This window comes from Prinia subflava, chromosome 4 (genome assembly GCF_021018805.1).
Source record: "Prinia subflava isolate CZ2003 ecotype Zambia chromosome 4, Cam_Psub_1.2, whole genome shotgun sequence".
Taxonomy (NCBI): domain Eukaryota; kingdom Metazoa; phylum Chordata; class Aves; order Passeriformes; family Cisticolidae; genus Prinia; species Prinia subflava.
Window position 1 is genome coordinate 16522781 of NC_086250.1, and position 10412 is coordinate 16533192.

Genomic DNA, 10412 nt, shown 5'->3' on the forward strand with positions numbered 1-10412 from the left:
TCACTGCTGTGTGAATGAGCTCATCTGCTTGGGCAACTGTCTTGGGCTTCAGAAGTAAAGCACAGCAATTAAATTTCTCATATTAAAATGCATCAGACTTGCAGCACCATCAGCATGGATCTGTTTGCTTTTACATGTACACACACACACATTTCCAAGGTGAATTTCAAACCCTAGCTCTGAAAATAGTGAGGTACTTTCTCCATTCAATGCCACTGCGCTGCTTTTATCTGGGGTAGAGTCAATTTTCTTCACTAGAAAGTAGCTAGTAAAGGGCTGTGTTTTGGATTTATGCTGAAAAGGGCGTTGGTGATAATGGTTTTGCTAGTGCTGAGCAGGGCTTGCCCAGACTCAAGGCCTTTTCTGCTTCTCACACCTCCCCACCTGTCATGGGGCTGGGGCTGCACAAGGAATTGTAAGGGGACACAGCCAGGACAGCTGATCCTAACTGACCCAAGGAATATCCCATATCTTGTGGCATCATGCTCAGCACATAAAGTTGTGGGAAGAAGGAGGAAGTGGAAGAAATGTTTGGAGTGGGGATGTTTGTCTTCCCAAGTTGCTGTTACCTATGATGGAGTCCTGCTGTCCTGGGATGACTGAACACCTGCCTGACCATGAGAAATAGTGAATTAATTCCTTGTTTTACTTTGCTTGCATGCATGGCATTTGTTATACCCACTAAACTGCCTTTATCTCAACCCACAAGTTTTCTCACTTTTACCCTTCCAATTCTGTCCCTGATGCTGCTGGTGGGGAAGTGAGCAAGTGGCTGCGTGGGGCTTGGTTGCCAGCTGGGGTTACACCATGGCAGCCACAAAGCAGTGCTGCTGTCATAAAAATGTTTATTTGCTGAATGTGCTTTTGCCTTAAGCTACTGTATGAGATCATTCCAAGATACTCTCCCATGCTCTGATGTATCTGAAACTGCAGCAAGTTAATTCAGTGCTCACCCCAGGCCCTCCACATAGGCGGTAGTCCTCATAACCCTGCAGTTTGCACTGCCACCAGATCAAGTACAGAAACATCCCTGGGGAATGGCTGATTATTTAAACTCATTTTTGGGTTGGCTTGTGTTTGTTTAAAACAGGTGGTTATAGGGAGGGAGGATTGGTCTCAGCATGGAACTGACCTCTGATGAATTAATAACCACGGTCTGGAACCTGACACTCCAAACGGGAAGTAGAAAGATAAACAGCTTAAGCCATCTGTGCTAACTTTTGCTTGAGAGCTGGACTGCACTTATTAGATGGTTTTGCCTTTTCCTGGGGCACACAGAAGGGGTAGAGGAAGCCCAGTGTAAAAAGGTCAGTTCCCATGACATGACCCAGAGTGCCACCGAAAGAGAGGAAGCAGAGGCATGTGTTGTACCTTAATATTCTCAGTAGGTTTCTCAGAACCAGCTCTACCAGTGACAAGATTCTAGTGGATTTGTTTTGTTAAACTTTATTTCCCCCCCAGATTCATCCTCTGCTTTACTAGTTTCTGAGGAAAGTAAATATTCTTCACTTCCAGTTTTGTTCCTTTCCTTTTTCAATGCCTCTTGTGATCAGCAGAAGCTGGTGGGTGTGATACAGGTTATTTTTGTACTGTTTAATTTGCTGTTGTTACTTGACATGGTTGGAAACACTTTGGCAAACTAATTTTGGAAAATGAATCCTTATTGTAATGGAAACACTTTATAAAAAATACCATTTTGACTGAAAGAGTCAGAAAATTATTCTAACCTGCAGAACTTGGCTCCTTGAAAAAATCTGTGAGGAGCTTTACCCAGGACCTGTTGCCAGCCTGTACATATCCTGCTAGCCTCCAGACAAGGGACATTTCTAAGCCATCTTGTCAATCCTGGCAAACAGATGGGCTTACTGTTTCCCACAGGTCTACATCCATCCAGAGCTGCCCTCCAGCAGCTTAAACCTTCCTGTGCAGTGTCCTGTGTTTCTGGCAGTGGTGGTAGCAGAGATGGAGTATGCACTTCGATGTGTACCTGGAAATTAGGCTGAGGTACCACATGGCTCTGTTGAACCCTCATCTCTGTTTTATGGGATACCCCAATGATGGTGGCATAGGTCTAGAATGTTTCATCAGGATCTGTGGATCTGATGTAGGCTCCATCTCTGCTGGGGTCTGGTGGCTGAGAAGGTGAATGCTTGGCTCAGCTCTGGACTCCCTGTGTTGATCATAGCATCAGCAAAATTTCAGAGTACAAGTTAAGGTTCTCTTGTCAGTATAGCACAAAGAGCACTGGGATGTCACTGGTATTCCCAAAAGTGTCCCCATGATGTCAGGCTGTAAGTGTTGAAGCATGACTGTTGTTTGGCAGCAGATGTTAAAAGTGAAATATTGATTCTTCCTGTTGTCTGAGTTATGGAGGGGTTTCGACAGAATAAAATGTGTTCATTTTCCTTCTTCCTTGCCCAATGTCAGACAGAACTGTCCTGGGGAAAAAAAATACTTGTTGTCAAATGTGAAGGATGCCAACCCCCTGCTTGTGAAAGCTGTGTGCACACCCTGGTTTGGGTGGTTTTCCTCCTGGAAGTGGCCTGGCACTCCTGGAGCTGCAGAAACCCATTGCATCAGGTACTGTTGGAGTCCCACCACATTCAGCTATGCCAGGGTTAATGATTACAGTGACACTGCAACAAGGGGTCCAGTGCCTGTGTGTGATGCTAAGAGCAAAATGAACAGCAAGCCTTTGGGCAGGCTTGCTTCCTATTATCTGATTAAAAAACAGTGTGAGGGTCAAGAATGTGACTTTAAGATATAAGTGTAGGCTAGACATGATCTAGAGAACAGTAAATATCACCTATTCTGCCTGTCTTACCAACCTGTCAGAGCTGTGCTATGACATTAAAGTTAATGAGCCAGAAATGAGCAGGCACGTCCCTAGAGAGCTCTTCTTCTTCTTCTTTTTTTTTTTTTTTTCCCTCCATAAAGACTGGTATGCACAGCACTAACATAATATGCACCTCTGTGCTGGTGATAAATTAATGCCTGAGATGGCAGAAGCTGAAATATAGAGGAAAGCTTTTAAGTTGCCTGTACCCATTGTCTAAACCCCAGGATATTCTTGTTGAAGGAATATTTTGCTGTGACATGTAATTTAGATTTTATATATATATATATATATGTACAGTGCAAAGGTTGGACAGAGCAGAGAGAAGTTACCCCTTTCAGTTTGCTGTGCACAACTTGGGGCAAGACCTGGGGGAAGGGAAGGAAAGGGGGAACAAACATTAAGCAACAGAGAAATGTGATCTAAACAGGGCCAGTGCATGAGCACGGGGCGTGTGAATAAGGCTGTAAAGCACATGAATTTCACCATATCCTCTTGGAAAATTCCAGAGTTCTTCTAACAACTAACTATATACACTGATGAGGGGAGGCTTCTGCACCAAAGGAGTGATGTCCTGGGTCAAACTTGCCTGAGGAAACTGTCTTCCCTCAAGTCCCTGGATCCATGTCTCTTTGGAGGGTCTCATCTCTTATCTTCTTAGAAACAGCCTTCAAAATATGTTCAGTTTGACTGTGCTGTGGCTCCAAACAATGGCATTAGGAGAAAGCCTGTTCTGATTCATTAAAACAGTGCTCTCAGGCATCTAGCAAGTACAGCAAGGGAATGTATACATTATTAAAGTTCTGTCTCATCTGTTCTGCACTGTTGATGTGGGATATTTGGTGGGATGGAGAATTGAGGCAGTGAGCTAAGAAGCAAGAAAAACAGTGGGCTGACAAAAGAGCAGGAAAGTTGTACCTGGGGTTGATGGGAATTTGCTTTCCAACATAGGCAGATCTGTGACAACAACCTGCTTGCAGGTGGTGGGGATGAAGCAAACACTGCTATGAGATGCTTAACAGGTTGGGGAGAGACAGGAGCTGGCAGTGAGCATGGGTTACTCTGACATGGAAGAGCACCTGTGACTGATTGAGGGCAGTGACAGCTCAGACTGGGAGCACTGCCAAGAGAGACTTCCCCTGCTCCCTAATGGCTGCCTGCAGTGTGTGAAATATTTTTCACCTGGGAGCCAGGCTGTCCCTTCTATTGGGAAGATGGAAACTTTGGTAAAGGCAAAGCCAAGGTGGAGGCTAAGCAAAGGGCAATGAACTCAAGGGAGATGAGATCACTCTCATGGTACCTCAGTGCCTGGGGCCTCTGGCCCAGGTCACCCCTGCTGCTGCTCAGCAGCATGGTCAGATACCTCGTGGTGTCAGTGTCTCCTTGGGACACCTCAGTGCCTGGAGAGGAGAAACGTGTCCCCTCATCTGCAAACTGAAGAGAGCTGTACCACCCCCTCCTTCAGTACAGCTCCCCACCTCTGCCAGGAGATGTGGGATGCACATGTTTGAGGGGAGCTGGCACTGAGCTGGTCTCTGCCCTGTCTGACCAGCCCCTGTGCCAAACTCTGGCCATCTCCTTGTCCTTTTTCAAGGAGACTCTTGGTGGCCACACATCTGTTTGACAGGCATGACAAGCTGGCCAGTATTGCAGTCTGGGGGGTTTTGTGTATTTTTCCCCAATGAAGAAGTTTTCACGTGTGCTAGGTAAATATTTGTGAATTGGGTTGCTTCCCTCCAAACCCTCCCTCTTTGGAAGTCCAGACTTGAGCACCCTGTTTCAGAAATCATCTTTTTACCACAGTAAACCTTGTGGTGCTGTAGTGCTCATATCTATTCAGTTCCTGAAAGGTGCCCAGGAAATATTATCCCACAGCATCTGGGTGCACAGGTAGTGTCAAGTCCTGTACACAAGTTGTGCTCACCTGTCAAAATAGAACTGGTAGCCCTGTTCCTCTGGGATAACCTGATTTACCAGAGGGAAGGAGCTGCTGCAGCAGCATGGGGAGATAAGATGGACTGCTCTGGCTGCAGTGTTATCTTGCTGGAAAAGAAAGTGATCTGGAACTTGGTGTGCTGGCTTATCCATTGTAAAAATGCCTTCAGGTTTCAGAGAGATTTATCTATGCCACGCTCTTAGTCCTGTCTCTCACATTAGGGAGGCCATACGGACATGATTCCAGTTGCCAAATGGTTGTTTTTTCTCTGTTTTAATTGGAAGAGTTTAGATTTACCTTCTTAAGGGAGGGAAGGGTATTGTCTGACTCAAAGTTTCCTTAGAAGTGGAAGCTAAAAACTAGACTTGGAAGTGAGGTGCATTTGTGAAGAAGGATTATAATGCTCAGCCCTATCAGTATGTCTCAATGAATTACAAGCCAGGAAACCTCTGCCTGCATCCATCTCCTCTGGTTTCAGCACTACTGTGCACTGCATACACATCTATTCTTTAAACACAAGATAGCAAATTCTTTTCCATCTCTGTGTTGCTTATCATAGTCCATGTAAATATTGAAATACAAACATAGGAGTGTATGTGATGAAGCAATGTGATGTCATGTAACCAAGTGAACCTGGCAACCATCTGCTGCTAAATGGCTGAAGAACTTCAGCCTGCCCTTACACCAGGTCATCCTGGTACAATAGTTAAAAGATCATATGGGTGACTTTCAATTTATTAGATGTACCAAATACTGGTGACTTTGTTGCTTAAAAGAAACCCTTCTTTCTCCTATCCTCATCTTATGCTGCTTTTGGAAAGAAAACCTCATATTCTAGCACAATTCAGAAGACATCAGTCAATCCTTACAAAAATAATAGTTCTCCTGAACTAGCAGAGCTGTAAATTGCAGTATTTTGTCAGGCTGCTGTTGCTGATGACTGACTTGTGTTATAAACAACTTTAAAAAGCTGCTCTGCCATCATGACAACAAATGTGTTGGGGTTTTGGCTTAAAGATGTGAATTCCCCAATGTGTCTTCGGCTGTGCAAATAGAGCAGCTTAGTGTTTGTAATTTAGTGCCATATCACAGACCAGGGAGGTTTCCTGTTGTGAAAATGTGTGTGGCATTAGGGGAATGACATCCTGACTGAAACCTTCCAACAACTGGGGGCAGCATGGGTTACCATGCCTGCTCCTGGTGGCAAGGAAACCTGTTCTCAGGGCTCCTGATGTGCCAGTCACCTCTTCTTATATCTGGAAAGAGGCTGTGCTGCCCAGTGAAGTTACAGCCTCATCCTAGACATGGTCCTCCCCATGCCTTGGGAGATGACAGAGCTGCAGGGTGAAACCAGGCTCTCAGGCATTCTTGTGGTGGTAACAGAATCCCCTGGCCTTCCACAGGGACTTTATACCTTAAATTTCACTGGAGGAAGAGGATTAGGAAAGCTTCTGGCAAAGCTGAAGGACAGCAATTAATACTCCTCTGAACATTTTTTTTCTTTTCTGACCTAGATATGGGCAGCCAGTTGCAAGGGGTGTAACTGACCTGCTAAGGAAAGTGCAACTATGTAAAATAATTTGGACTTCCAGTGCAGAGCTAGAATTGAAATGCATGTAGGGTATCTGCTGTTGATTTTGTCCCTGAAGATCTGTTGCATGGTCTCCTTTTGGACCATCTGTTTGATACAGAGGCATTTGGTAAGAGAAGAATCACACACAATCCAGGGTGAGGTGCAGCACTTTGTGCAGAGGAGTTTTCCCTCTCCTCCTTTTTACAAGTGATTCTGGTTCTTATATTCTAAATATATCCCTATGGGAAAGGGAACAGCAGAACCAAGAATTATTTACATCTTTTGAAGGAAGAGTAACACTGCAATAGTGAGGGAGGAGGCATAGATGTTGGGGGAGAGTTGCATAATTTAAGCATAACAAGTAATTCCCATTAGTGTGGACTCTAATGAGCTCCTTTCTTTAGTTCTAGGCCTGTTTGAAGCAAGGGTAAGTCATAAATTAATCTACACAGCATTGCTGCCTTTTTTTTTTTTTTCCAGAATAGCTCTTCACTGTAGGGCAGCAGCTTTACCACACTGCAAATGTTGTTCCTGATTCATCCCTTCAGAAATATCTCATGCACAAGTCCCACAGCCCCAATGTTTCTTGGCTTAAAGAGGGCACAGTGTTATTGCACCAGCTGTAACTCTTGTATGCCATGTGACTGTAGTGTCAACACAGGAGTCCAAAATCAGGAGAAGGTTCTCCTGACTACCAAATCCTCCACCAGCCCAAGCTGCAGTTCAAGCTCACCTGGCTTCCTGGGTCTAGGGCTTCAGGGGTTGTATACTAAAGATGTGAGAGAGAAGGGCTTCTGCCTGGCAATAGCTGGATTTGCTTGAATGCTGCATGTGACTTTTTTATGGCACAAGAAATATGACTGTGAAATCCCAGCGTTCTCATCACAATTTCTAGTAGCCATCCTGATGCCACCAGAAATGTCCTTCTCTTTGCAGTTACTGCACCAAGTTGGTTGTCCTGTCAAAGAAGGAAGTTCTGCTTGATTGCAGTGGAGATGTTCTTCTGTTTAATTTTTCTCCCTTTGTGGATTTTTTTCTCTTTGCTTTTAAAAGTAGCTTAGCAAGAAAACTACAAGCTACTGGTTTTATAGGCAGGGGGTTTTAAAATTTTAGCTAGTGCTGGATTAAGATGAGTGGTGTGAAATTTTCATCACCTTTTTCCCCAGAATATCTTGTGCTTAATGCTGGGGACTCAGATTTCTTCCTTTTCACGCTCTAAGTAGCCTATCTCATTTGTATGTGGACTGACAGGCCTCCAAGAAGAATCTGTAATATTGGCATAACTAAAATCTTACAAACTCAAAAGCAGATCAGTATATCCTTGAAGTAAAATAGCCTGCACTGACTGGAAGCTGTGTTTTATAATCTACATTTCCTTGCAAAAGCCAATTCTTTGCATGTGTGTTTTTTTGGATGCAGAATGAATGCTCACACACCAACAAAGATCAGTAGCTATTTCCTTCTTGAGACCCGTACAGGGTTTGATCTATGCTGGCTGCACTCTCTGTTCTCCCTTAATTTAGTGGCACTGTTTATGTAATTGCTGCTTTTCTGATTAAAGTGCGTGAGTACAAGCTGAAGGTTTGACACAGGCAGCCAAACTTTTTAATTGCCTCTAGCTCATTTCTAGCTGTGTCACATCTCTTTGAATCGAGCTGACTCACGGGAAAGCCTGGGAGAGAAATGATACCCAGATATTTATGCTTTTTCTCTTGCAAAATTGCTCTGTGAATTTTTATCACCTAATGGTTTCTCTGACACCTTTTAAAAACTGCTCAGCTTCTCACCAAGAGACTATTTTTATATAAGACTTGGGCCAATAAACCATTTCTGTGATCTGGGAAGTGCTATGCTTCCTTCACAGGGCAATCCATTTTGAAATTAGCTGGGCCTGCATGCTCAAGAGGAATTCACAGTTGCTTGGCTGCCAGTCCTGAATGTACCTATTTAGTGCCATATTTCTGTAAAAAAATAGCAAAAATGTATTGCTGACTAGCAGGTCCTGAAATTCATGCATGTCAAGGGTAGCATAAATAATTTCAGCATGCAGTTCTGGAGACAACAGTGGTTTCTGGCTTAGTAGATACTAACATCTAGCCTACTGAAAAAGGTGATTATATAAGGTAGAAATCAGCTGGGGCTTCAGCAGAGCTAGGAGGGACAGACTTCTCTTCCATACAAAATGCCTTTTGAAATTCAAAGCACTTAGTGATATGGATGTTAATTGACTTATCCTGTTCTAACCTATGTCCAGCCTTGTTTTGCTTCTCCCAGGTGGTTCCAAAGCACAGATAGATTGAAGTTCCAGCTCTTTTCATGTCCTTGTCTAAGGCATCTTACAGAAATGCTATCACCTGTATTGCCTCCTTTTATGTACAAGGCTGATGGGTCATTGCTTCTGCCTCTGACCAGCCAGGTGGAATTGTGCCAGATTTGAGGACTTTGAATTTGAGTCTGGAAATCAGTGTGCTGTGGGTAGGTGTCTGCTCACTACAGCAAGTTATAATGGTAGGCTCCTAGCCCAAATGCCTTTGTAAATGGCCCTCTCCTCTCCCAGCAGTTTCTCAGAAAATACAGCTCCTGAAAAGCCTCAGGAGCTCGTTACTCTATCACTCCCTTCTTTAGCTCAGGTGGAATACAGTACATTCTTTTCCTCCAAGGTAAAAGCAAAAGTATGTGCTGTATCCTGCTCCTCCCTTGTAGCTCCCTGGGAGATCTGCTCACAGGTGACCTGGCTGGAAACATCCACCTGGCCCACTACCAGATAGAAATCTGGGGACTGCTGGAGGTCGAGTTTGTCTATGGGAACCTTTCCAAATGGTGAGGCAGAAGGAAGAATGTATTCCCCCAGCTTGCAAAAGGGAAAGCAGAGATGATAACTTTGAAAAAGATACAACAGACTCAGTTATACCACATATTTCTCAGACCATAAAAACATGATTTACATGCTTGAAGGTTTTTCTTGTCCACCTCTGTTTCTACCAAGCTTGTCTTTCTTTATTCCTGACCTGTGGCAGCTGAAGAAGTTTTCCTGGGAGAGAGAAGATGAATCTGGGCTTGCATATGGTGAGGAGCTGAGGAATAGATTGTTAGGAAAGATGAAGTAGATAGACCTTGTAAATATGGTGGTTTAGATTCTGGGAGTCTGAGTTCAACAAGCGAGATAGAAATGAAAGCATGCTTTGAGATTTAGGGTGGGGTGCAGGGCCATCAGCTTGTGAACAACGACCTGCTAAGCTAAGGGCCAGATCATTTGATTAAACAATCCCCTTCTGCTTGCCTTGGGTGGTGGGACATTTCTATTGGCTGTATGTGTTATCTTGTATTAGATTGGTTAGTCCAACTCATACTATTCAACTTGGAAAGATATTTAATGTACGGTATTCGGGGCTCGGCTCTCGGTTCGCTGTTCCTGCTCTCCTGGCCTGCTATAGCTGTGCCTAGCAGCTACAAGCAAGGCCCTCACAATAAACCACGTGTTACCCCTGCTCATTGCTTATAGAGATACTTTGTCGCCGACTCTACCGTCACGGAGATACTCCTACAATAGATGTTGTGCCAGCTTGTTGTATGGAGGATGCTGAACTGTTTAGGTTCAGTCTGGACCACCCTTGTCTTGTCTCCACACGAGGCTGTGCAGCTAAGCAGGTCCCTGCACATTTTTTTTTTTCATCAGCTCTTCTATCCCACTTGACCAAAGGCAAGTGAGCTGCAGGTTTCCCTGAAGTTGAGATTTTTACTTCCCAGAGTTACAAGCAATAGCAGAGGCTCCTTAGTGGAAATGCCACATTGCTAGTATATGTGGCAGGCTGCACACCTCACTGTGTTTGTACCTCTGGGTACAGCGGGAAACCCTGGCAGTCCTTGCCTGCTCTTGCTGCTCAGTTTCCAGCTGATATTTGTGCCTTAATTCCAGGAGCTGCTGTGGGTATTGGGAGAATCTGTGAGGTGCAGGAAGGAAACTCGGTCATAGAATGGTTTGGAAACACAAATGCTCCATCTTGTTCCACCCCATCTGCCATGGGCAGGAACACCTTCCACCAGACCAGGCTGTGAGAAACCCCATC